At 36.0% G+C, this 23,352-nt stretch overlaps 32 non-coding genes across 32 annotated transcripts; all 32 read right to left on the bottom strand.

The window, feature by feature from the left end:
- Window positions 1-518: 518 nt before the first annotated feature.
- TRNAG-UCC (transfer RNA glycine (anticodon UCC)) lies at window positions 519-609 on the bottom strand. Its single transcript is given in 2 exon segments — window positions 519-554; window positions 573-609. It is a non-coding gene; the product is annotated as a tRNA-Gly (tRNA).
- Window positions 610-1,482: 873 nt separating this feature from the next.
- TRNAR-UCU (transfer RNA arginine (anticodon UCU)) lies at window positions 1,483-1,573 on the bottom strand. Its single transcript is given in 2 exon segments — window positions 1,483-1,518; window positions 1,537-1,573. It is a non-coding gene; the product is annotated as a tRNA-Arg (tRNA).
- Window positions 1,574-1,914: 341 nt separating this feature from the next.
- TRNAK-UUU (transfer RNA lysine (anticodon UUU)) lies at window positions 1,915-1,987 on the bottom strand. Its single transcript has one exon. It is a non-coding gene; the product is annotated as a tRNA-Lys (tRNA).
- An 864-nt stretch (window positions 1,988-2,851) lies between these two features.
- TRNAK-UUU (transfer RNA lysine (anticodon UUU)) lies at window positions 2,852-2,924 on the bottom strand. Its single transcript has one exon. It is a non-coding gene; the product is annotated as a tRNA-Lys (tRNA).
- A 459-nt stretch (window positions 2,925-3,383) lies between these two features.
- Window positions 3,384-3,474, bottom strand: TRNAR-UCU (transfer RNA arginine (anticodon UCU)). The gene is given in 2 exon segments: window positions 3,384-3,419; window positions 3,438-3,474. It is a non-coding gene; the product is annotated as a tRNA-Arg (tRNA).
- An 873-nt stretch (window positions 3,475-4,347) lies between these two features.
- On the bottom strand, window positions 4,348-4,438 carry TRNAR-UCU (transfer RNA arginine (anticodon UCU)). Its single transcript is given in 2 exon segments — window positions 4,348-4,383; window positions 4,402-4,438. It is a non-coding gene; the product is annotated as a tRNA-Arg (tRNA).
- Window positions 4,439-5,311: 873 nt separating this feature from the next.
- On the bottom strand, window positions 5,312-5,402 carry TRNAR-UCU (transfer RNA arginine (anticodon UCU)). The gene is given in 2 exon segments: window positions 5,312-5,347; window positions 5,366-5,402. It is a non-coding gene; the product is annotated as a tRNA-Arg (tRNA).
- Window positions 5,403-5,743: 341 nt separating this feature from the next.
- On the bottom strand, window positions 5,744-5,816 carry TRNAK-UUU (transfer RNA lysine (anticodon UUU)). The gene has a single exon. It is a non-coding gene; the product is annotated as a tRNA-Lys (tRNA).
- Window positions 5,817-6,680: 864 nt separating this feature from the next.
- On the bottom strand, window positions 6,681-6,753 carry TRNAK-UUU (transfer RNA lysine (anticodon UUU)). The gene has a single exon. It is a non-coding gene; the product is annotated as a tRNA-Lys (tRNA).
- A 459-nt stretch (window positions 6,754-7,212) lies between these two features.
- On the bottom strand, window positions 7,213-7,303 carry TRNAR-UCU (transfer RNA arginine (anticodon UCU)). Its single transcript is given in 2 exon segments — window positions 7,213-7,248; window positions 7,267-7,303. It is a non-coding gene; the product is annotated as a tRNA-Arg (tRNA).
- Window positions 7,304-8,176: 873 nt separating this feature from the next.
- Window positions 8,177-8,267, bottom strand: TRNAR-UCU (transfer RNA arginine (anticodon UCU)). Its single transcript is given in 2 exon segments — window positions 8,177-8,212; window positions 8,231-8,267. It is a non-coding gene; the product is annotated as a tRNA-Arg (tRNA).
- A 341-nt stretch (window positions 8,268-8,608) lies between these two features.
- Window positions 8,609-8,681, bottom strand: TRNAK-UUU (transfer RNA lysine (anticodon UUU)). Its single transcript has one exon. It is a non-coding gene; the product is annotated as a tRNA-Lys (tRNA).
- An 864-nt stretch (window positions 8,682-9,545) lies between these two features.
- Window positions 9,546-9,618, bottom strand: TRNAK-UUU (transfer RNA lysine (anticodon UUU)). Its single transcript has one exon. It is a non-coding gene; the product is annotated as a tRNA-Lys (tRNA).
- A 459-nt stretch (window positions 9,619-10,077) lies between these two features.
- TRNAR-UCU (transfer RNA arginine (anticodon UCU)) lies at window positions 10,078-10,168 on the bottom strand. Its single transcript is given in 2 exon segments — window positions 10,078-10,113; window positions 10,132-10,168. It is a non-coding gene; the product is annotated as a tRNA-Arg (tRNA).
- A 341-nt stretch (window positions 10,169-10,509) lies between these two features.
- TRNAK-UUU (transfer RNA lysine (anticodon UUU)) lies at window positions 10,510-10,582 on the bottom strand. The gene has a single exon. It is a non-coding gene; the product is annotated as a tRNA-Lys (tRNA).
- An 864-nt stretch (window positions 10,583-11,446) lies between these two features.
- Window positions 11,447-11,519, bottom strand: TRNAK-UUU (transfer RNA lysine (anticodon UUU)). Its single transcript has one exon. It is a non-coding gene; the product is annotated as a tRNA-Lys (tRNA).
- Window positions 11,520-11,978: 459 nt separating this feature from the next.
- On the bottom strand, window positions 11,979-12,069 carry TRNAR-UCU (transfer RNA arginine (anticodon UCU)). The gene is given in 2 exon segments: window positions 11,979-12,014; window positions 12,033-12,069. It is a non-coding gene; the product is annotated as a tRNA-Arg (tRNA).
- An 873-nt stretch (window positions 12,070-12,942) lies between these two features.
- Window positions 12,943-13,033, bottom strand: TRNAR-UCU (transfer RNA arginine (anticodon UCU)). Its single transcript is given in 2 exon segments — window positions 12,943-12,978; window positions 12,997-13,033. It is a non-coding gene; the product is annotated as a tRNA-Arg (tRNA).
- A 1,278-nt stretch (window positions 13,034-14,311) lies between these two features.
- Window positions 14,312-14,384, bottom strand: TRNAK-UUU (transfer RNA lysine (anticodon UUU)). The gene has a single exon. It is a non-coding gene; the product is annotated as a tRNA-Lys (tRNA).
- A 459-nt stretch (window positions 14,385-14,843) lies between these two features.
- TRNAR-UCU (transfer RNA arginine (anticodon UCU)) lies at window positions 14,844-14,934 on the bottom strand. The gene is given in 2 exon segments: window positions 14,844-14,879; window positions 14,898-14,934. It is a non-coding gene; the product is annotated as a tRNA-Arg (tRNA).
- A 1,278-nt stretch (window positions 14,935-16,212) lies between these two features.
- Window positions 16,213-16,285, bottom strand: TRNAK-UUU (transfer RNA lysine (anticodon UUU)). Its single transcript has one exon. It is a non-coding gene; the product is annotated as a tRNA-Lys (tRNA).
- Window positions 16,286-16,744: 459 nt separating this feature from the next.
- Window positions 16,745-16,835, bottom strand: TRNAR-UCU (transfer RNA arginine (anticodon UCU)). The gene is given in 2 exon segments: window positions 16,745-16,780; window positions 16,799-16,835. It is a non-coding gene; the product is annotated as a tRNA-Arg (tRNA).
- Window positions 16,836-17,176: 341 nt separating this feature from the next.
- TRNAK-UUU (transfer RNA lysine (anticodon UUU)) lies at window positions 17,177-17,249 on the bottom strand. The gene has a single exon. It is a non-coding gene; the product is annotated as a tRNA-Lys (tRNA).
- An 864-nt stretch (window positions 17,250-18,113) lies between these two features.
- Window positions 18,114-18,186, bottom strand: TRNAK-UUU (transfer RNA lysine (anticodon UUU)). Its single transcript has one exon. It is a non-coding gene; the product is annotated as a tRNA-Lys (tRNA).
- Window positions 18,187-18,645: 459 nt separating this feature from the next.
- Window positions 18,646-18,736, bottom strand: TRNAR-UCU (transfer RNA arginine (anticodon UCU)). Its single transcript is given in 2 exon segments — window positions 18,646-18,681; window positions 18,700-18,736. It is a non-coding gene; the product is annotated as a tRNA-Arg (tRNA).
- Window positions 18,737-19,077: 341 nt separating this feature from the next.
- Window positions 19,078-19,150, bottom strand: TRNAK-UUU (transfer RNA lysine (anticodon UUU)). The gene has a single exon. It is a non-coding gene; the product is annotated as a tRNA-Lys (tRNA).
- Window positions 19,151-20,014: 864 nt separating this feature from the next.
- On the bottom strand, window positions 20,015-20,087 carry TRNAK-UUU (transfer RNA lysine (anticodon UUU)). Its single transcript has one exon. It is a non-coding gene; the product is annotated as a tRNA-Lys (tRNA).
- Window positions 20,088-20,546: 459 nt separating this feature from the next.
- Window positions 20,547-20,637, bottom strand: TRNAR-UCU (transfer RNA arginine (anticodon UCU)). Its single transcript is given in 2 exon segments — window positions 20,547-20,582; window positions 20,601-20,637. It is a non-coding gene; the product is annotated as a tRNA-Arg (tRNA).
- Window positions 20,638-20,978: 341 nt separating this feature from the next.
- TRNAK-UUU (transfer RNA lysine (anticodon UUU)) lies at window positions 20,979-21,051 on the bottom strand. Its single transcript has one exon. It is a non-coding gene; the product is annotated as a tRNA-Lys (tRNA).
- An 864-nt stretch (window positions 21,052-21,915) lies between these two features.
- TRNAK-UUU (transfer RNA lysine (anticodon UUU)) lies at window positions 21,916-21,988 on the bottom strand. The gene has a single exon. It is a non-coding gene; the product is annotated as a tRNA-Lys (tRNA).
- A 459-nt stretch (window positions 21,989-22,447) lies between these two features.
- Window positions 22,448-22,538, bottom strand: TRNAR-UCU (transfer RNA arginine (anticodon UCU)). The gene is given in 2 exon segments: window positions 22,448-22,483; window positions 22,502-22,538. It is a non-coding gene; the product is annotated as a tRNA-Arg (tRNA).
- Window positions 22,539-22,879: 341 nt separating this feature from the next.
- TRNAK-UUU (transfer RNA lysine (anticodon UUU)) lies at window positions 22,880-22,952 on the bottom strand. Its single transcript has one exon. It is a non-coding gene; the product is annotated as a tRNA-Lys (tRNA).
- Between the last annotated feature and the right edge of the window lie 400 nt (window positions 22,953-23,352).

The raw sequence follows: 23,352 nt of genomic DNA, 5'->3' as shown, positions 1-23,352 counted from the left end.
CTTGAACCCTGGACCCTCAGATTAAAAGTCTGATGCTCTACCGACTGAGCTATCCAGGCTCTGATACAGCAAACCTAAAAATCACCTAATCAAAATTTGGCAGTGTCCCAACTAACGCTATGTTTCTTAAGATGGTTACCTGAAGAAGGTACCAAATACACTAGAATATAATAATGAATTGATATTTCAAGCATTTGAAATTTCTTCAGTAAATGTAACCTTATTTTTAGTCCTGAAGTTGCTACTATCTCATTTTTTTGCTGACGTCAAATTCATATGTGTTTATTGACATGGTAAAATTAAGGAAGGGCCCAAAATCTTACTTCCGAGTAAATTATATTTTCATCAGTACAGCTGACAATTTCCTCTTCTGCATAGATTACCCAAATTGAACGGTGTCTCTTTAAAATAGACTTCCTTTTACTGACCTTTTTTAGCAAATGATTTTGGTGAAGCAGAAGCATGCATGCATCGCTTATAACTTCTTTAAATAGTTATGAAATACACAGGGATAAAACTGACTCTGGTGGGATTCGAACCCACAGCCTTTGAATACCTTCTTGACATTCACCTGGAAGTCCAATGCGCTATCCATTGCGCCACAGAGCCAATCTGCTTGAGTGAGGTGCACAGATATTCAGAAATGAAATAATGAGCTTTGAGCTGTTGATCAACTTTATAAAGTTCATTGGATACTATAACCATGGCTATATTTTGAATATTGAATTGGGTAAAAGTTATTCACCGTGTCAAACTACATGATACAGTTGGTAAGTCTGCATACAACTTAAGTTTAGTGTATCATCATCTGATATATGAGACAGATGGGTTTTTCACTTCTCCATGAAAGACGTTTTTTTTTAATTTTGGTATTGGAATATCTTATTCATCATGCAGTGGAACACAAAAAGAATGTACAATCAGAATACTTTTTCTTTAAAGTAGCCTACCGCCTGAACGGGGACTTGAACCCTGGACCCTCAGATTAAAAGTCTGATGCTCTACCGACTGAGCTATCCAGGCTCTGATACAGCAAACCTCAAAATCACCTAATCAAAATTTGGCAGTGTCCCAACTAACGCTATGTTTCTTAAGATGGTTACCTGAAGAAGGTACCAAATACACTAGAATATAATAATGAATTGATATTTCAAGCATTTGAAATTTCTTCAGTAAATGTAACCTTATTTTTAGTCCTGAAGTTGCTACTATCTCATTTTTTTGCTGACGTCAAATTCATATGTGTTTATTGACATGGTAAAATTAAGGAAGGGCCCAAAATCTTACTTCCGAGTAAATTATATTTTCATCAGTACAGCTGACAATTTCCTCTTCTGCATAGATTACCCAAATTGAACGGTGTCTCTTTAAAATAGACTTCCTTTTACTGACCTTTTTTAGCAAATGATTTTGGTGAAGCAGAAGCATGCATGCATCGCTTATAACTTCTTTAAATAGTTATGAAATAAACAGGGATAAAACTGACTCTGGTGGGATTCGAACCCACAGCCTTTGAATACCTTCTTGACATTCACCTAGAAGTCCAATGCGCTATCCATTGCGCCACAGAGCCAATCTGCTTGAGTGTGGTGCACAGATATTCAGAAATGAAATAATGAGCTTTGAGCTGTTGATCAACTTTATAAAGTTCATTGGATACTATAACCATGGCTATATTTTGAATATTGAATTGGGTAAAAGTTATTCACCGTGTCAAACTACATGATACAGTTGGTAAGTCTGCATAAAACTTAAGTTTAGTGTATCGTCATCTGATATATGAGACAGATGGGTTTTTCACTTCTCCATGAAAGACGTTTTTTTTTAATTTTGGTAATGGAATATCTTATTCATCATGCAGTGGAACACAAAAAGAATGTACAATCAGAATACTTTTTCTTTAAAGTAGCCGACCGCCTGAACAGGGACTTGAACCCTGGACCCTCAGATTAAAAGTCTGATGCTCTACCGACTGAGCTATCCAGGCTATGCAACACTGCAACTAAAAATCAGCTAAAAATGATGTGGACGCACACCAACCTACACTTTAATTCTTAATATGGTTACATATATTAGCAATCAAATATGTAGAGTTTAATAATTAATTGATATTTCAAGCATTTGAAATTTCAGCAGCACACGTAATCTATTTTAAATCCTGAAATTCGTTCTATCTCATTTTCGGCTGACTTAGAAATCATGTCTCTAAATTGACATTGTGAAATTAGTAAAAGGCCAAATACTATTACTAGGTACTAAATTACATGTCCAGCAGTATAACTGGAAATTTACTCTTGGGCATAGATTATGCAACATTTTCAAAGCAAACAGTGTCTGTTTAAATAGACTTTCTTTCACTGCCGTTTTGGTAAATGTCTCTGGTTATGCAGAAGCAGGCATTGTTTGTTACTGTTTCAATTAGTTATAAGATAAAGGAGGGATAAAACTGACCCAGCTAGTATTTCAACCCAAAGACTTTGAATGCTTTCTCTACATTCGCCTAGAACCCCAAGCCGCTATCCATTGCACCAGAGATCCAACCTGATTCAACAAGGTGAACAGAAATTCTCAAATAAAAAGATGAGCTATCAGCGGTTGACCAACTTTATAAAGTGATTTGGAAACTATAAGCAGGGTTCCATTTTGAACATTGAATTGGGGAAAAGATAATCAACATCTCAAACGACATGATACCGTTGCGGTAAGTCTTCTTAACTCTTGTCAAATGGTACACGACCGATGGGTATTTAATGGCTCCATTAAGAGTAACTTGCAATTACTCTAATGGGACTACTCGTTCATTGGATCCTGAAAAGAGCATGTCATTAGAGTACATTTTCTTTAAACAAACCGCCTGAACAGGGACTTGAACCCTGGACCCTCAGATTAAAAGTCTGATGCTCTACCGACTGAGCTATCCAGGCTCTGATACAGCAAACCTCAAAATCACCTAATCAAAATTTGGCAGTGTCCCAACTAACGCTATGTTTCTTAAGATGGTTACCTGAAGAAGGTACCAAATACACTAGAATATAATAATGAATTGATATTTCAAGCATTTGAAATTTCTTCAGTAAATGTAACCTTATTTTTAGTCCTGAAGTTGCTACTATCTCATTTTTTTGCTGACGTCAAATTCATATGTGTTTATTGACATGGTAAAATTAAGGAAGGGCCCAAAATCTTACTTCCGAGTAAATTATATTTTCATCAGTACAGCTGACAATTTCCTCTTCTGCATAGATTACCCAAATTGAACGGTGTCTCTTTAAAATAGACTTCCTTTTACTGACCTTTTTTAGCAAATGATTTTGGTGAAGCAGAAGCATGCATGCATCGCTTATAACTTCTTTAAATAGTTATGAAATACACAGGGATAAAACTGACTCTGGTGGGATTCGAACCCACAGCCTTTGAATACCTTCTTGACATTCACCTAGAAGTCCAATGCGCTATCCATTGCGCCACAGAGCCAATCTGCTTGAGTGAGGTGCACAGATATTCAGAAATGAAATAATGAGCTTTGAGCTGTTGATCAACTTTATAAAGTTCATTGGATACTATAACCATGGCTATATTTTGAATATTGAATTGGGTAAAAGTTATTCACCGTGTCAAACTACATGATACAGTTGGTAAGTCTGCATACAACTTAAGTTTAGTGTATCATCATCTGATATATGAGACAGATGGGTTTTTCACTTCTCCATGAAAGACGTTTTTTTTAAATTTTGGTAATGGAATATCTTATTCATCATGCAGTGGAACACAAAAAGAATGTACAATCAGAATACTTTTTCTTTAAAGTAGCCTACTGCCTGAACGGGGACTTGAACCCTGGACCCTCAGATTAAAAGTCTGATGCTCTACCGACTGAGCTATCCAGGCTCTGATACAGCAAACCTCAAAATCACCTAATCAAAATTTGGCAGTGTCCCAACTAACGCTATGTTTCTTAAGATGGTTACCTGAAGAAGGTACCAAATACACTAGAATATAATAATGAATTGATATTTCAAGCATTTGAAATTTCTTCAGTAAATGTAACCTTATTTTTAGTCCTGAAGTTGCTACTATCTCATTTTTTTGCTGACGTCAAATTCATATGTGTTTATTGACATGGTAAAATTAAGGAAGGGCCCAAAATCTTACTTCCGAGTAAATTATATTTTCATCAGTACAGCTGACAATTTCCTCTTCTGCATAGATTACCCAAATTGAACGGTGTCTCTTTAAAATAGACTTCCTTTTACTGACCTTTTTTAGCAAATGATTTTGGTGAAGCAGAAGCATGCATGCATCGCTTATAACTTCTTTAAATAGTTATGAAATACACAGGGATAAAACTGACTCTGGTGGGATTCGAACCCACAGCCTTTGAATACCTTCTTGACATTCACCTAGAAGTCCAATGCGCTATCCATTGCGCCACAGAGCCAATCTGCTTGAGTGAGGTGCACAGATATTCAGAAATGAAATAATGAGCTTTGAGCTGTTGATCAACTTTATAAAGTTCATTGGATACTATAACCATGGCTATATTTTGAATATTGAATTGGGTAAAAGTTATTCACCGTGTCAAACTACATGATACAGTTGGTAAGTCTGCATACAACTTAAGTTTAGTGTATCATCATCTGATATATGAGACAGATGGGTTTTTCACTTCTCCATGAAAGACGTTTTTTTTTAATTTTGGTAATGGAATATCTTATTCATCATGCAGTGGAACACAAAAAGAATGTACAATCAGAATACTTTTTCTTTAAAGTAGCCTACCGCCTGAACGGGGACTTGAACCCTGGACCCTCAGATTAAAAGTCTGATGCTCTACCGACTGAGCTATCCAGGCTCTGATACAGCAAACCTCAAAATCACCTAATCAAAATTTGGCAGTGTCCCAACTAACGCTATGTTTCTTAAGATGGTTACCTGAAGAAGGTATCAAATACACTAGAATATAATAATGAATTGATATTTCAAGCATTTGAAATTTCTTCAGTAAATGTAACCTTATTTTTAGTCCTGAAGTTGCTACTATCTCATTTTTTTGCTGACGTCAAATTCATATGTGTTTATTGACATGGTAAAATTAAGGAAGGGCCCAAAATCTTACTTCCGAGTAAATTATATTTTCATCAGTACAGCTGACAATTTCCTCTTCTGCATAGATTACCCAAATTGAACGGTGTCTCTTTAAAATAGACTTCCTTTTACTGACCTTTTTTAGCAAATGATTTTGGTGAAGCAGAAGCATGCATGCATCGCTTATAACTTCTTTAAATAGTTATGAAATAAACAGGGATAAAACTGACTCTGGTGGGATTCGAACCCACAGCCTTTGAATACCTTCTTGACATTCACCTAGAAGTCCAATGCGCTATCCATTGCGCCACAGAGCCAATCTGCTTGAGTGTGGTGCACAGATATTCAGAAATGAAATAATGAGCTTTGAGCTGTTGATCAACTTTATAAAGTTCATTGGATACTATAACCATGGCTATATTTTGAATATTGAATTGGGTAAAAGTTATTCACCGTGTCAAACTACATGATACAGTTGGTAAGTCTGCATAAAACTTAAGTTTAGTGTATCGTCATCTGATATATGAGACAGATGGGTTTTTCACTTCTCCATGAAAGACGTTTTTTTTTAATTTTGGTAATGGAATATCTTATTCATCATGCAGTGGAACACAAAAAGAATGTACAATCAGAATACTTTTTCTTTAAAGTAGCCGACCGCCTGAACAGGGACTTGAACCCTGGACCCTCAGATTAAAAGTCTGATGCTCTACCGACTGAGCTATCCAGGCTATGCAACACTGCAACTAAAAATCAGCTAAAAATGATGTGGACGCACACCAACCTACACTTTAATTCTTAATATGGTTACATATATTAGCAATCAAATATGTAGAGTTTAATAATTAATTGATATTTCAAGCATTTGAAATTTCAGCAGCACACGTAATCTATTTTAAATCCTGAAATTCGTTCTATCTCATTTTCGGCTGACTTAGAAATCATGTCTCTAAATTGACATTGTGAAATTAGTAAAAGGCCAAATACTATTACTAGGTACTAAATTACATGTCCAGCAGTATAACTGGAAATTTACTCTTGGGCATAGATTATGCAACATTTTCAAAGCAAACAGTGTCTGTTTAAATAGACTTTCTTTCACTGCCGTTTTGGTAAATGTCTCTGGTTATGCAGAAGCAGGCATTGTTTGTTACTGTTTCAATTAGTTATAAGATAAAGGAGGGATAAAACTGACCCAGCTAGTATTTCAACCCAAAGACTTTGAATGCTTTCTCTACATTCGCCTAGAACCCCAAGCCGCTATCCATTGCACCAGAGATCCAACCTGATTCAACAAGGTGAACAGAAATTCTCAAATAAAAAGATGAGCTATCAGCGGTTGACCAACTTTATAAAGTGATTTGGAAACTATAAGCAGGGTTCCATTTTGAACATTGAATTGGGGAAAAGATAATCAACATCTCAAACGACATGATACCGTTGCGGTAAGTCTTCTTAACTCTTGTCAAATGGTACACGACCGATGGGTATTTAATGGCTCCATTAAGAGTAACTTGCAATTACTCTAATGGGACTACTCGTTCATTGGATCCTGAAAAGAGCATGTCATTAGAGTACATTTTCTTTAAACAAACCGCCTGAACAGGGACTTGAACCCTGGACCCTCAGATTAAAAGTCTGATGCTCTACCGACTGAGCTATCCAGGCTCTGATACAGCAAACCTCAAAATCACCTAATCAAAATTTGGCAGTGTCCCAACTAACGCTATGTTTCTTAAGATGGTTACCTGAAGAAGGTACCAAATACACTAGAATATAATAATGAATTGCTATTTCAAGCATTTGAAATTTCTTCAGTAAATGTAACCTTATTTTTAGTCCTGAAGTTGCTACTATCTCATTTTTTTGCTGACGTCAAATTCATATGTGTTTATTGACATGGTAAAATTAAGGAAGGGCCCAAAATCTTACTTCCGAGTAAATTATATTTTCATCAGTACAGCTGACAATTTCCTCTTCTGCATAGATTACCCAAATTGAACGGTGTCTCTTTAAAATAGACTTCCTTTTACTGACCTTTTTTAGCAAATGATTTTGGTGAAGCAGAAGCATGCATGCATCGCTTATAACTTCTTTAAATAGTTATGAAATACACAGGGATAAAACTGACTCTGGTGGGATTCGAACCCACAGCCTTTGAATACCTTCTTGACATTCACCTAGAAGTCCAATGCGCTATCCATTGCGCCACAGAGCCAATCTGCTTGAGTGAGGTGCACAGATATTCAGAAATGAAATAATGAGCTTTGAGCTGTTGATCAACTTTATAAAGTTCATTGGATACTATAACCATGGCTATATTTTGAATATTGAATTGGGTAAAAGTTATTCACCGTGTCAAACTACATGATACAGTTGGTAAGTCTGCATACAACTTAAGTTTAGTGTATCATCATCTGATATATGAGACAGATGGGTTTTTCACTTCTCCATGAAAGACGTTTTTTTTAAATTTTGGTAATGGAATATCTTATTCATCATGCAGTGGAACACAAAAAGAATGTACAATCAGAATACTTTTTCTTTAAAGTAGCCTACTGCCTGAACGGGGACTTGAACCCTGGACCCTCAGATTAAAAGTCTGATGCTCTACCGACTGAGCTATCCAGGCTCTGATACAGCAAACCTCAAAATCACCTAATCAAAATTTGGCAGTGTCCCAACTAACGCTATGTTTCTTAAGATGGTTACCTGAAGAAGGTACCAAATACACTAGAATATAATAATGAATTGATATTTCAAGCATTTGAAATTTCTTCAGTAAATGTAACCTTATTTTTAGTCCTGAAGTTGCTACTATCTCATTTTTTTGCTGACGTCAAATTCATATGTGTTTATTGACATGGTAAAATTAAGGAAGGGCCCAAAATCTTACTTCCGAGTAAATTATATTTTCATCAGTACAGCTGACAATTTCCTCTTCTGCATAGATTACCCAAATTGAACGGTGTCTCTTTAAAATAGACTTCCTTTTACTGACCTTTTTTAGCAAATGATTTTGGTGAAGCAGAAGCATGCATGCATCGCTTATAACTTCTTTAAATAGTTATGAAATACACAGGGATAAAACTGACTCTGGTGGGATTCGAACCCACAGCCTTTGAATACCTTCTTGACATTCACCTAGAAGTCCAATGCGCTATCCATTGCGCCACAGAGCCAATCTGCTTGAGTGAGGTGCACAGATATTCAGAAATGAAATAATGAGCTTTGAGCTGTTGATCAACTTTATAAAGTTCATTGGATACTATAACCATGGCTATATTTTGAATATTGAATTGGGTAAAAGTTATTCACCGTGTCAAACTACATGATACAGTTGGTAAGTCTGCATAAAACTTAAGTTTAGTGTATCGTCATCTGATATATGAGACAGATGGGTTTTTCACTTCTCCATGAAAGACGTTTTTTTTTAATTTTGGTAATGGAATATCTTATTCATCATGCAGTGGAACACAAAAAGAATGTACAATCAGAATACTTTTTCTTTAAAGTAGCCGACCGCCTGAACAGGGACTTGAACCCTGGACCCTCAGATTAAAAGTCTGATGCTCTACCGACTGAGCTATCCAGGCTCTGCAACACTGCAACTAAAAATCAGCTAAAAATGATGTGGACGCACACCAACCTACACTTTAATTCTTAATATGGTTACATATATTAGCAATCAAATATGTAGAGTTTAATAATTAATTGATATTTCAAGCATTTGAAATTTCAGCAGCACACGTAATCTATTTTAAATCCTGAAATTCGTTCTATCTCATTTTCGGCTGACTTAGAAATCATGTCTCTAAATTGACATTGTGAAATTAGTAAAAGGCCAAATACTATTACTAGGTACTAAATTACATGTCCAGCAGTATAACTGGAAATTTACTCTTGGGCATAGATTATGCAACATTTTCAAAGCAAACAGTGTCTGTTTAAATAGACTTTCTTTCACTGCCGTTTTGGTAAATGTCTCTGGTTATGCAGAAGCAGGCATTGTTTGTTACTGTTTCAATTAGTTATAAGATAAAGGAGGGATAAAACTGACCCAGCTAGTATTTCAACCCAAAGACTTTGAATGCTTTCTCTACATTCGCCTAGAACCCCAAGCCGCTATCCATTGCACCAGAGATCCAACCTGATTCAACAAGGTGAACAGAAATTCTCAAATAAAAAGATGAGCTATCAGCGGTTGACCAACTTTATAAAGTGATTTGGAAACTATAAGCAGGGTTCCATTTTGAACATTGAATTGGGGAAAAGATAATCAACATCTCAAACGACATGATACCGTTGCGGTAAGTCTTCTTAACTCTTGTCAAATGGTACACGACCGATGGGTATTTAATGGCTCCATTAAGAGTAACTTGCAATTACTCTAATGGGACTACTCGTTCATTGGATCCTGAAAAGAGCATGTCATTAGAGTACATTTTCTTTAAACAAACCGCCTGAACAGGGACTTGAACCCTGGACCCTCAGATTAAAAGTCTGATGCTCTACCGACTGAGCTATCCAGGCTCTGATACAGCAAACCTCAAAATCACCTAATCAAAATTTGGCAGTGTCCCAACTAACGCTATGTTTCTTAAGATGGTTACCTGAAGAAGGTACCAAATACACTAGAATATAATAATGAATTGATATTTCAAGCATTTGAAATTTCTTCAGTAAATGTAACCTTATTTTTAGTCCTGAAGTTGCTACTATCTCATTTTTTTGCTGACGTCAAATTCATATGTGTTTATTGACATGGTAAAATTAAGGAAGGGCCCAAAATCTTACTTCCGAGTAAATTATATTTTCATCAGTACAGCTGACAATTTCCTCTTCTGCATAGATTACCCAAATTGAACGGTGTCTCTTTAAAATAGACTTCCTTTTACTGACCTTTTTTAGCAAATGATTTTGGTGAAGCAGAAGCATGCATGCATCGCTTATAACTTCTTTAAATAGTTATGAAATACACAGGGATAAAACTGACTCTGGTGGGATTCGAACCCACAGCCTTTGAATACCTTCTTGACATTCACCTAGAAGTCCAATGCGCTATCCATTGCGCCACAGAGCCAATCTGCTTGAGTGAGGTGCACAGATATTCAGAAATGAAATAATGAGCTTTGAGCTGTTGATCAACTTTATAAAGTTCATTGGATACTATAACCATGGCTATATTTTGAATATTGAATTGGGTAAAAGTTATTCACCGTGTCAAACTACATGATACAGTTGGTAAGTCTGCATACAACTTAAGTTTAGTGTATCATCATCTGATATATGAGACAGATGGGTTTTTCACTTCTCCATGAAAGACGTTTTTTTTAAATTTTGGTAATGGAATATCTTATTCATCATGCAGTGGAACACAAAAAGAATGTACAATCAGAATACTTTTTCTTTAAAGTAGCCGACCGCCTGAACAGGGACTTGAACCCTGGACCCTCAGATTAAAAGTCTGATGCTCTACCGACTGAGCTATCCAGGCTCTGCAACACTGCAACTAAAAATCAGCTAAAAATGATGTGGACGCACACCAACCTACACTTTAATTCTTAATATGGTTACATATATTAGCAATCAAATATGTAGAGTTTAATAATTAATTGATATTTCAAGCATTTGAAATTTCAGCAGCACACGTAATCTATTTTAAATCCTGAAATTCGTTCTATCTCATTTTCGGCTGACTTAGAAATCATGTCTCTAAATTGACATTGTGAAATTAGTAAAAGGCCAAATACTATTACTAGGTACTAAATTACATGTCCAGCAGTATAACTGGAAATTTACTCTTGGGCATAGATTATGCAACATTTTCAAAGCAAACAGTGTCTGTTTAAATAGACTTTCTTTCACTGCCGTTTTGGTAAATGTCTCTGGTTATGCAGAAGCAGGCATTGTTTGTTACTGTTTCAATTAGTTATAAGATAAAGGAGGGATAAAACTGACCCAGCTAGTATTTCAACCCAAAGACTTTGAATGCTTTCTCTACATTCGCCTAGAACCCCAAGCCGCTATCCATTGCACCAGAGATCCAACCTGATTCAACAAGGTGAACAGAAATTCTCAAATAAAAAGATGAGCTATCAGCGGTTGACCAACTTTATAAAGTGATTTGGAAACTATAAGCAGGGTTCCATTTTGAACATTGAATTGGGGAAAAGATAATCAACATCTCAAACGACATGATACCGTTGCGGTAAGTCTTCTTAACTCTTGTCAAATGGTACACGACCGATGGGTATTTAATGGCTCCATTAAGAGTAACTTGCAATTACTCTAATGGGACTACTCGTTCATTGGATCCTGAAAAGAGCATGTCATTAGAGTACATTTTCTTTAAACAAACCGCCTGAACAGGGACTTGAACCCTGGACCCTCAGATTAAAAGTCTGATGCTCTACCGACTGAGCTATCCAGGCTCTGATACAGCAAACCTCAAAATCACCTAATCAAAATTTGGCAGTGTCCCAACTAACGCTATGTTTCTTAAGATGGTTACCTGAAGAAGGTACCAAATACACTAGAATATAATAATGAATTGATATTTCAAGCATTTGAAATTTCTTCAGTAAATGTAACCTTATTTTTAGTCCTGAAGTTGCTACTATCTCATTTTTTTGCTGACGTCAAATTCATATGTGTTTATTGACATGGTAAAATTAAGGAAGGGCCCAAAATCTTACTTCCGAGTAAATTATATTTTCATCAGTACAGCTGACAATTTCCTCTTCTGCATAGATTACCCAAATTGAACGGTGTCTCTTTAAAATAGACTTCCTTTTACTGACCTTTTTTAGCAAATGATTTTGGTGAAGCAGAAGCATGCATGCATCGCTTATAACTTCTTTAAATAGTTATGAAATACACAGGGATAAAACTGACTCTGGTGGGATTCGAACCCACAGCCTTTGAATACCTTCTTGACATTCACCTAGAAGTCCAATGCGCTATCCATTGCGCCACAGAGCCAATCTGCTTGAGTGAGGTGCACAGATATTCAGAAATGAAATAATGAGCTTTGAGCTGTTGATCAACTTTATAAAGTTCATTGGATACTATAACCATGGCTATATTTTGAATATTGAATTGGGTAAAAGTTATTCACCGTGTCAAACTACATGATACAGTTGGTAAGTCTGCATACAACTTAAGTTTAGTGTATCATCATCTGATATATGAGACAGATGGGTTTTTCACTTCTCCATGAAAGACGTTTTTTTTAAATTTTGGTAATGGAATATCTTATTCATCATGCAGTGGAACACAAAAAGAATGTACAATCAGAATACTTTTTCTTTAAAGTAGCCTACTGCCTGAACGGGGACTTGAACCCTGGACCCTCAGATTAAAAGTCTGATGCTCTACCGACTGAGCTATCCAGGCTCTGATACAGCAAACCTCAAAATCACCTAATCAAAATTTGGCAGTGTCCCAACTAACGCTATGTTTCTTAAGATGGTTACCTGAAGAAGGTACCAAATACACTAGAATATAATAATGAATTGATATTTCAAGCATTTGAAATTTCTTCAGTAAATGTAACCTTATTTTTAGTCCTGAAGTTGCTACTATCTCATTTTTTTGCTGACGTCAAATTCATATGTGTTTATTGACATGGTAAAATTAAGGAAGGGCCCAAAATCTTACTTCCGAGTAAATTATATTTTCATCAGTACAGCTGACAATTTCCTCTTCTGCATAGATTACCCAAATTGAACGGTGTCTCTTTAAAATAGACTTCCTTTTACTGACCTTTTTTAGCAAATGATTTTGGTGAAGCAGAAGCATGCATGCATCGCTTATAACTTCTTTAAATAGTTATGAAATAAACAGGGATAAAACTGACTCTGGTGGGATTCGAACCCACAGCCTTTGAATACCTTCTTGACATTCACCTAGAAGTCCAATGTGCTATCCATTGCGCCACAGAGCCAATCTGCTTGAGTGAGGTGCACAGATATTCAGAAATGAAATAATGAGCTTTGAGCTGTTGATCAACTTTATAAAGTTCATTGGATACTATAACCATGGCTATATTTTGAATATTGAATTGGGTAAAAGTTATTCACCGTGTCAAACTACATGATACAGTTGGTAAGTCTGCATAAAACTTAAGTTTAGTGTATCGTCATCTGATATATGAGACAGATGGGTTTTTCACTTCTCCATGAAAGACGTTTTTTTTTAATTTTGGTAATGGAATATCTTATTCATCATGCAGTGGAACACAAAAAGAATGTACAATCAGAATACTTTTTCTTTAAAGTAGCCGACCGCCTGAACAGGGACTTGAACCCTGGACCCTCAGATTAAAAGTCTGATGCTCTAGCGACTGAGCTATCCAGGCTCTGCAACACTGCAACTAAAAATCAGCTAAAAATGATGTGGACGCACACCAACCTACACTTTAATTCTTAATATGGTTACATATATTAGCAATCAAATATGTAGAGTTTAATAATTAATTGATATTTCAAGCATTTGAAATTTCAGCAGCACACGTAATCTATTTTAAATCCTGAAATTCGTTCTATCTCATTTTCGGCTGACTTAGAAATCATGTCTCTAAATTGACATTGTGAAATTAGTAAAAGGCCAAATACTATTACTAGGTACTAAATTACATGTCCAGCAGTATAACTGGAAATTTACTCTTGGGCATAGATTATGCAACATTTTCAAAGCAAACAGTGTCTGTTTAAATAGACTTTCTTTCACTGCCGTTTTGGTAAATGTCTCTGGTTATGCAGAAGCAGGCATTGTTTGTTACTGTTTCAATTAGTTATAAGATAAAGGAGGGATAAAACTGACCCAGCTAGTATTTCAACCCAAAGACTTTGAATGCTTTCTCTACATTCGCCTAGAACCCCAAGCCGCTATCCATTGCACCAGAGATCCAACCTGATTCAACAAGGTGAACAGAAATTCTCAAATAAAAAGATGAGCTATCAGCGGTTGACCAACTTTATAAAGTGATTTGGAAACTATAAGCAGGGTTCCATTTTGAACATTGAATTGGGGAAAAGATAATCAACATCTCAAACGACATGATACCGTTGCGGTAAGTCTTCTTAACTCTTGTCAAATGGTACACGACCGATGGGTATTTAATGGCTCCATTAAGAGTAACTTGCAATTACTCTAATGGGACTACTCGTTCATTGGATCCTGAAAAGAGCATGTCATTAGAGTACATTTTCTTTAAACAAACCGCCTGAACAGGGACTTGAACCCTGGACCCTCAGATTAAAAGTCTGATGCTCTACCGACTGAGCTATCCAGGCTCTGATACAGCAAACCTCAAAATCACCTAATCAAAATTTGGCAGTGTCCCAACTAACGCTATGTTTCTTAAGATGGTTACCTGAAGAAGGTACCAAATACACTAGAATATAATAATGAATTGATATTTCAAGCATTTGAAATTTCTTCAGTAAATGTAACCTTATTTTTAGTCCTGAAGTTGCTACTATCTCATTTTTTTGCTGACGTCAAATTCATATGTGTTTATTGACATGGTAAAATTAAGGAAGGGCCCAAAATCTTACTTCCGAGTAAATTATATTTTCATCAGTACAGCTGACAATTTCCTCTTCTGCATAGATTACCCAAATTGAACGGTGTCTCTTTAAAATAGACTTCCTTTTACTGACCTTTTTTAGCAAATGATTTTGGTGAAGCAGAAGCATGCATGCATCGCTTATAACTTCTTTAAATAGTTATGAAATACACAGGGATAAAACTGACTCTGGTGGGATTCGAACCCACAGCCTTTGAATACCTTCTTGACATTCACCTAGAAGTCCAATGCGCTATCCATTGCGCCACAGAGCCAATCTGCTTGAGTGAGGTGCACAGATATTCAGAAATGAAATAATGAGCTTTGAGCTGTTGATCAACTTTATAAAGTTCATTGGATACTATAACCATGGCTATATTTTGAATATTGAATTGGGTAAAAGTTATTCACCGTGTCAAACTACATGATACAGTTGGTAAGTCTGCATAAAACTTAAGTTTAGTGTATCGTCATCTGATATATGAGACAGATGGGTTTTTCACTTCTCCATGAAAGACGTTTTTTTTTAATTTTGGTAATGGAATATCTTATTCATCATGCAGTGGAACACAAAAAGAATGTACAATCAGAATACTTTTTCTTTAAAGTAGCCGACCGCCTGAACAGGGACTTGAACCCTGGACCCTCAGATTAAAAGTCCGATGCTCTACCGACTGAGCTATCCAGGCTCTGCAACACTGCAACTAAAAATCAGCTAAAAATGATGTGGACGCACACCAACCTACACTTTAATTCTTAATATGGTTACATATATTAGCAATCAAATATGTAGAGTTTAATAATTAATTGATATTTCAAGCATTTGAAATTTCAGCAGCACACGTAATCTATTTTAAATCCTGAAATTCGTTCTATCTCATTTTCGGCTGACTTAGAAATCATGTCTCTAAATTGACATTGTGAAATTAGTAAAAGGCCAAATACTATTACTAGGTACTAAATTACATGTCCAGCAGTATAACTGGAAATTTACTCTTGGGCATAGATTATGCAACATTTTCAAAGCAAACAGTGTCTGTTTAAATAGACTTTCTTTCACTGCCGTTTTGGTAAATGTCTCTGGTTATGCAGAAGCAGGCATTGTTTGTTACTGTTTCAATTAGTTATAAGATAAAGGAGGGATAAAACTGACCCAGCTAGTATTTCAACCCAAAGACTTTGAATGCTTTCTCTACATTCGCCTAGAACCCCAAGCCGCTATCCATTGCACCAGAGATCCAACCTGATTCAACAAGGTGAACAGAAATTCTCAAATAAAAAGATGAGCTATCAGCGGTTGACCAACTTTATAAAGTGATTTGGAAACTATAAGCAGGGTTCCATTTTGAACATTGAATTGGGGAAAAGATAATCAACATCTCAAACGACATGATACCGTTGCGGTAAGTCTTCTTAACTCTTGTCAAATGGTACACGACCGATGGGTATTTAATGGCTCCATTAAGAGTAACTTGCAATTACTCTAATGGGACTACTCGTTCATTGGATCCTGAAAAGAGCATGTCATTAGAGTACATTTTCTTTAAACAAACCGCCTGAACAGGGACTTGAACCCTGGACCCTCAGATTAAAAGTCTGATGCTCTACCGACTGAGCTATCCAGGCTCTGATACAGCAAACCTCAAAATCACCTAATCAAAATTTGGCAGTGTCCCAACTAACGCTATGTTTCTTAAGATGGTTACCTGAAGAAGGTACCAAATACACTAGAATATAATAATGAATTGATATTTCAAGCATTTGAAATTTCTTCAGTAAATGTAACCTTATTTTTAGTCCTGAAGTTGCTACTATCTCATTTTTTTGCTGACGTCAAATTCATATGTGTTTATTGACATGGTAAAATTAAGGAAGGGCCCAAAATCTTACTTCCGAGTAAATTATATTTTCATCAGTAGAGCTGACAATTTCCTCTTCTGCATAGATTACCCAAATTGAACGGTGTCTCTTTAAAATAGACTTCCTTTTACTGACCTTTTTTAGCAAATGATTTTGGTGAAGCAGAAGCATGCATGCATCGCTTATAACTTCTTTAAATAGTTATGAAATACACAGGGATAAAACTGACTCTGGTGGGATTCGAACCCACAGCCTTTGAATACCTTCTTGACATTCACCTAGAAGTCCAATGCGCTATCCATTGCGCCACAGAGCCAATCTGCTTGAGTGAGGTGCACAGATATTCAGAAATGAAATAATGAGCTTTGAGCTGTTGATCAACTTTATAAAGTTCATTGGATACTATAACCATGGCTATATTTTGAATATTGAATTGGGTAAAAGTTATTCACCGTGTCAAACTACATGATACAGTTGGTAAGTCTGCATAAAACTTAAGTTTAGTGTATCGTCATCTGATATATGAGACAGATGGGTTTTTCACTTCTCCATGAAAGACGTTTTTTTTTAATTTTGGTAATGGAATATCTTATTCATCATGCAGTGGAACACAAAAAGAATGTACAATCAGAATACTTTTTCTTTAAAGTAGCCGACCGCCTGAACAGGGACTTGAACCCTGGACCCTCAGATTAAAAGTCTGATGCTCTACCGACTGAGCTATCCAGGCTCTGCAACACTGCAACTAAAAATCAGCTAAAAATGATGTGGACGCACACCAACCTACACTTTAATTCTTAATATGGTTACATATATTAGCAATCAAATATGTAGAGTTTAATAATTAATTGATATTTCAAGCATTTGAAATTTCAGCAGCACACGTAATCTATTTTAAATCCTGAAATTCGTTCTATCTCATTTTCGGCTGACTTAGAAATCATGTCTCTAAATTGACATTGTGAAATTAGTAAAAGGCCAAATACTATTACTAGGTACTAAATTACATGTCCAGCAGTATAACTGGAAATTTACTCTTGGGCATAGATTATGCAACATTTTCAAAGCAAACAGTGTCTGTTTAAATAGACTTTCTTTCACTGCCGTTTTGGTAAATGTCTCTGGTTATGCAGAAGCAGGCATTGTTTGTTACTGTTTCAATTAGTTATAAGATAAAGGAGGGATAAAACTGACCCAGCTAGTATTTCAACCCAAAGACTTTGAATGCTTTCTCTACATTCGCCTAGAACCCCAAGCCGCTATCCATTGCACCAGAGATCCAACCTGATTCAACAAGGTGAACAGAAATTCTCAAATAAAAAGATGAGCTATCAGCGGTTGACCAACTTTATAAAGTGATTTGGAAACTATAAGCAGGGTTCCATTTTGAACATTGAATTGGGGAAAAGATAATCAACATCTCAAACGACATGATACCGTTGCGGTAAGTCTTCTTAACTCTTGTCAAATGGTACACGACCGATGGGTATTTAATGGCTCCATTAAGAGTAACTTGCAATTACTCTAATGGGACTACTCGTTCATTGGATCCTGAAAAGAGCATGTCATTAGAGTACATTTTCTTTAAACAAACCGCCTGAACAGGGACTTGAACCCTGGACCCTCAGATTAAAAGTCTGATGCTCTACCGACTGAGCTATCCAGGCTCTGATACAGCAAACCTCAAAATCACCTAATCAAAATTTGGCAGTGTCCCAACTAACGCTATGTTTCTTAAGATGGTTACCTGAAGAAGGTACCAAATACACTAGAATATAATAATGAATTGATATTTCAAGCATTTGAAATTTCTTCAGTAAATGTAACCTTATTTTTAGTCCTGAAGTTGCTACTATCTCATTTTTTTGCTGACGTCAAATTCATATGTGTTTATTGACATGGTAAAATTAAGGAAGGGCCCAAAATCTTACTTCCGAGTAAATTATATTTTCATCAGTACAGCTGACAATTTCCTCTTCTGCATAGATTACCCAAATTGAACGGTGTCTCTTTAAAATAGACTTCCTTTTACTGACCTTTTTTAGCAAATGATTTTGGTGAAGCAGAAGCATGCATGCATCGCTTATAACTTCTTTAAATAGTTATGAAATACACAGGGATAAAACTGACTCTGGTGGGATTCGAACCCACAGCCTTTGAATACCTTCTTGACATTCACCTAGAAGTCCAATGCGCTATCCATTGCGCCACAGAGCCAATCTGCTTGAGTGAGGTGCACAGATATTCAGAAATGAAATAATGAGCTTTGAGCTGTTGATCAACTTTATAAAGTTCATTGGATACTATAACCATGGCTATATTTTGAATATTGAATTGGGTAAAAGTTATTCACCGTGTCAAACTACATGATACAGTTGGTAAGTCTGCATAAAACTTAAGTTTAGTGTATCGTCATCTGATATATGAGACAGATGGGTTTTTCACTTCTCCATGAAAGACGTTTTTTTTTAATTTTGGTAATGGAATATCTTATTCATCATGCAGTGGAACACAAAAAGAATGTACAATCAGAATACTTTTTCTTTAAAGTAGCCGACCGCCTGAACAGGGACTTGAACCCTGGACCCTCAGATTAAAAGTCTGATGCTCTACCGACTGAGCTATCCAGGCTCTGCAACACTGCAACTAAAAATCAGCTAAAAATGATGTGGACGCACACCAACCTACACTTTAATTCTTAATATGGTTACATATATTAGCAATCAAATATGTAGAGTTTAATAATTAATTGATATTTCAAGCATTTGAAATTTCAGCAGCACACGTAATCTATTTTAAATCCTGAAATTCGTTCTATCTCATTTTCGGCTGACTTAGAAATCATGTCTCTAAATTGACATTGTGAAATTAGTAAAAGGCCAAATACTATTACTAGGTACTAAATTACATGTCCAGCAGTATAACTGGAAATTTACTCTTGGGCATAGATTATGCAACATTTTCAAAGCAAACAGTGTCTGTTTAAATAGACTTTCTTTCACTGCCGTTTTGGTAAATGTCTCTGGTTATGCAGAAGCAGGCATTGTTTGTTACTGTTTCAATTAGTTATAAGATAAAGGAGGGATAAAACTGACCCAGCTAGTATTTCAACCCAAAGACTTTGAATGCTTTCTCTACATTCGCCTAGAACCCCAAGCCGCTATCCATTGCACCAGAGATCCAACCTGATTCAACAAGGTGAACAGAAATTCTCAAATAAAAAGATGAGCTATCAGCGGTTGACCAACTTTATAAAGTGATTTGGAAACTATAAGCAGGGTTCCATTTTGAACATTGAATTGGGGAAAAGATAATCAACATCTCAAACGACATGATACCGTTGCGGTAAGTCTTCTTAACTCTTGTCAAATGGTACACGACCGATGGGTATTTAATGGCTCCATTAAGAGTAACTTGCAATTACTCTAATGGGACTACTCGTTCATTGGATCCTGAAAAGAGCATGTCATTAGAGTACATTTTCTTTAAACAAACCGCCTGAACAGGGACTTGAACCCTGGACCCTCAGATTAAAAGTCTGATGCTCTACCGACTGAGCTATCCAGGCTCTGATACAGCAAACCTCAAAATCACCTAATCAAAATTTGGCAGTGTCCCAACTAACGCTATGTTTCTTAAGATGGTTACCTGAAGAAGGTACCAAATACACTAGAATATAATAATGAATTGATATTTCAAGCATTTGAAATTTCTTCAGTAAATGTAACCTTATTTTTAGTCCTGAAGTTGCTACTATCTCATTTTTTTGCTGACGTCAAATTCATATGTGTTTATTGACATGGTAAAATTAAGGAAGGGCCCAAAATCTTACTTCCGAGTAAATTATATTTTCATCAGTACAGCTGACAATTTCCTCTTCTGCATAGATTACCCAAATTGAACGGTGTCTCTTTAAAATAGACTTCCTTTTACTGACCTTTTTTAGCAAATGATTTTGGTGAAGCAGAAGCATGCATGCATCGCTTATAACTTCTTTAAATAGTTATGAAATACACAGGGATAAAACTGACTCTGGTGGGATTCGAACCCACAGCCTTTGAATACCTTCTTGACATTCACCTAGAAGTCCAATGCGCTATCCATTGCGCCACAGAGCCAATCTGCTTGAGTGAGGTGCACAGATATTCAGAAATGAAATAATGAGCTTTGAGCTGTTGATCAACTTTATAAAGTTCATTGGATACTATAACCATGGCTATATTTTGAATATTGAATTGGGTAAAAGTTATTCACCGTGTCAAACTACATGATACAGTTGGTAAGTCTGCATAAAACTTAAGTTTAGTGTATCGTCATCTGATATATGAGACAGATGGGTTTTTCACTTCTCCATGAAAGACGTTTTTTTTTAATTTTGGTAATGGAATATCTTATTCATCATGCAGTGGAACACAAAAAGAATGTACAATCAGAATACTTTTTCTTTAAAGTAGCCGACCGCCTGAACAGGGACTTGAACCCTGGACCCTCAGATTAAAAGTCTGATGCTCTACCGACTGAGCTATCCAGGCTCTGCAACACTGCAACTAAAAATCAGCTAAAAATGATGTGGACGCACACCAACCTACACTTTAATTCTTAATATGGTTACATATATTAGCAATCAAATATGTAGAGTTTAATAATTAATTGATATTTCAAGCATTTGAAATTTCAGCAGCACACGTAATCTATTTTAAATCCTGAAATTCGTTCTATCTCATTTTCGGCTGACTTAGAAATCATGTCTCTAAATTGACATTGTGAAATTAGTAAAAGGCCAAATACTATTACTAGGTACTAAATTACATGTCCAGCAGTATAACTGGAACTTTACTCTTGGGCATAGATTATGCAACATTTTCAAAGCAAACAGTGTCTGTTTAAATAGACTTTCTTTCACTGCCGTTTTGGTAAATGTCTCTGGTTATGCAGAAGCAGGCATTGTTTGTTACTGTTTCAATTAGTTATAAGATAAAGGAGGGATAAAACTGACCCAGCTAGTATTTCAACCCAAAGACTTTGAATGCTTTCTCTACATTCGCCTAGAACCCCAAGCCGCTATCCATTGCACCAGAGATCCAACCTGATTCAACAAGGTGAACAGAAATTCTCAAATAAAAAGATGAGCTATCAGCGGTTGACCAACTTTATAAAGTGATTTGGAAACTATAAGCAGGGTTCCATTTTGAACATTGAATTGGGGAAAAGATAATCAACATCTCAAACGACATGATACCGTTGCGGTAAGTCTTCTTAACTCTTGTCAAATGGTACACGACCGATGGGTATTTAATGGCTCCATTAAGAGTAACTTGCAATTACTCTAATGGGACTACTCGTTCATTGGATCCTGAAAAGAGCATGTCATTAGAGTACATTTTCTTTAAACAAACCGCCTGAACAGGGACTTGAACCCTGGACCCTCAGATTAAAAGTCTGATGCTCTACCGACTGAGCTATCCAGGCTCTGATACAGCAAACCTCAAAATCACCTAATCAAAATTTGGCAGTGTCCCAACTAACGCTATGTTTCTTAAGATGGTTACCTGAAGAAGGTACCAAATACACTAGAATATAATAATGAATTGATATTTCAAGCATTTGAAATTTCTTCAGTAAATGTAACCTTATTTTTAGTCCTGAAGTTGCTACTATCTCATTTTTTTGCTGACGTCAAATTCATATGTGTTTATTGACATGGTAAAATTAAGGAAGGGCCCAAAATCTTACTTCCGAGTAAATTATATTTTCATCAGTACAGCTGACAATTTCCTCTTCTGCATAGATTACCCAAATTGAACGGTGTCTCTTTAAAATAGACTTCCTTTTACTGACCTTTTTTAGCAAATGATTTTGGTGAAGCAGAAGCATGCATGCATCGCTTATAACTTCTTTAAATAGTTATGAAATACACAGGGATAAAACTGACTCTGGTGGGATTCGAACCCACAGCCTTTGAATACCTTCTTGACATTCACCTAGAAGTCCAATGCGCTATCCATTGCGCCACAGAGCCAATCTGCTTGAGTGAGGTGCACAGATATTCAGAAATGAAATAATGAGCTTTGAGCTGTTGATCAACTTTATAAAGTTCATTGGATACTATAACCATGGCTATATTTTGAATATTGAATTGGGTAAAAGTTATTCACCGTGTCAAACTACATGATACAGTTGGTAAGTCTGCATAAAACTTAAGTTTAGTGTATCGTCATCTGATATATGAGACAGATGGGTTTTTCACTTCTCCATGAAAGACGTTTTTTTTTAATTTTGGTAATGGAATATCTTATTCATCATGCAGTGGAACACAAAAAGAATGTACAATCAGAATACTTTTTCTTTAAAGTAGCCGACCGCCTGAACAGGGACTTGAACCCTGGACCCTCAGATTAAAAGTCTGATGCTCTACCGACTGAGCTATCCAGGCTCTGCAACACTGCAACTAAAAATCAGCTAAAAATGATGTGGACGCACACCAACCTACACTTTAATTCTTAATATGGTTACATATATTAGCAATCAAATATGTAGAGTTTAATAATTAATTGATATTTCAAGCATTTGAAATTTCAGCAGCACACGTAATCTATTTTAAATCCTGAAATTCGTTCTATCTCATTTTCGGCTGACTTAGAAATCATGTCTCTAAATTGACATTGTGAAATTAGTAAAAGGCCAAATACTATTACTAGGTACTAAATTACATGTCCAGCAGTATAACTGGAAATTTACTCTTGGGCATAGATTATGCAACATTTTCAAAGCAAACAGTGTCTGTTTAAATAGACTTTCTTTCACTGCCGTTTTGGTAAATGTCTCTGGTTATG

Source organism: Triturus cristatus, chromosome 4_1, assembly GCF_964204655.1.
Source record: "Triturus cristatus chromosome 4_1, aTriCri1.1, whole genome shotgun sequence".
Lineage (NCBI taxonomy): Eukaryota > Metazoa > Chordata > Amphibia > Caudata > Salamandridae > Triturus > Triturus cristatus.
This window is presented reverse-complemented; position numbering and strand designations above follow the sequence as displayed.